At 47.7% G+C, this 1,412-nt stretch overlaps 1 protein-coding gene across 1 annotated transcript in view; it reads right to left on the reverse strand.

Moving 5' to 3' along the window:
• Positions 1 to 810, reverse strand: part of LOC122133181 (NACHT, LRR and PYD domains-containing protein 1 homolog) — a 16,490-nt gene extending 15,680 nt beyond the window's left edge. The window contains exon 1 of the mRNA XM_042708783.1: positions 640 to 810. The gene's annotated coding sequence lies outside the window, so the exon portion shown is untranslated. The remainder of the gene's footprint in view (positions 1 to 639) is intronic.
• Positions 811 to 1,412: the final 602 nt, after the last annotated feature.

Consider the following 1,412-nt stretch of genomic DNA (forward strand, 5'->3'; position numbering starts at 1 on the left):
GCAGTGGCAGTGCAACAGCTTTTAGGTGGTGATTGGGAATAATTGGCCTGATTGTCCACACCTGGGGAGGTGTGGATAAAAGCCAGGCGGTTTGCCCTCAGAGGGAGGCCTTGCATGCTCACCAGGCGTTTGATGCTGGTGTGCACACTATTGGGTTTTGGTGCTTGGCACTTACCATTTTACTCTGTGTTTTGGTGTTACAGAAATAAATGCTTTTTTCATACAACTCTGTGGTCTGTCTCCAATTTATGTTGCGACTCACAAGCCGGGTCGTAACACACACACACACACTGACCAGTACAGGCAACACACATGTACAGTCCCCTTACTAATACAAACACACACACCTCATTCCTCACTTATTACACTGAATCACCCACACCAACACACACACACTCACTGCAGGGTGACCCAAACACACACACACACACACCACTTGACCAATCACAGGATTCTCCAAACACACACCAAACTTCACTCCACAGAGGACACCATATACACTCACACAAACACACAACAGATGTGCCACACAAACCGTAGTTCACCTACCCCCATGTACCCCTCCCCCACATACAATTCAGAGGGTGCCCCCCCCACACACACACACTCACACGTATGTTGTTGTGTGTTAACACTCACTCTAGTATCTCTAGTTTGCAGTAGGGATTCTTGAGGAGGTCTGAGAGATGTTGAACTCCTGCATCATGAATCTTATTGCCAGATAGGTTCAGCTGCTTCAAACGGCAGGAGGTTGATCTGGCAGCTGATGCTAAAGCAGCACAGCTCTTCTCTGTGAGGGAACAACACTGCAGCCTGGGAGAAACACAATGACACATCTGATTATTAAACTCACACACCATACTTCATCAACACAGACAAACACACACACACACACAGTACCTCAGAAATTACACTGCATCAAACACACCAAGACATTCACTGCAGAGTGACCAGAATATACACACACATACAAACACACAGACACACACTTGACCCATCACAGGGTTCTCACTCAGAGACTTCACTCTACAGGGGACACTGCACACACAAACACAAACAAACAAAACGTGTGCCACGCACACATAAACACACACACACACACACACACACACACACACACACACACACAGAGCAGTACAGGCACACACACCCTGTTCCTCACTCATTACACTGTATCACATACACACACACACACACACACACAGCAGGACAGGCACACACACCCTGTTCCTCACTCATTACACTGTATCACACACACACACACACACACACACACACACACACACACAGCAGTACAGGCACACAAACCCCGTTCCTCACTCATTACACTGTATCACACACACACACACACACACTCACACACACAGAGCAGTACAGGCACACACACCCCGTTCCTCACTCATTACACACAC

The sequence above is a fragment of the Clupea harengus genome, chromosome 9, assembly GCF_900700415.2.
Source record: "Clupea harengus chromosome 9, Ch_v2.0.2, whole genome shotgun sequence".
Taxonomy (NCBI): Eukaryota; Metazoa; Chordata; class Actinopteri; order Clupeiformes; family Clupeidae; genus Clupea; species Clupea harengus.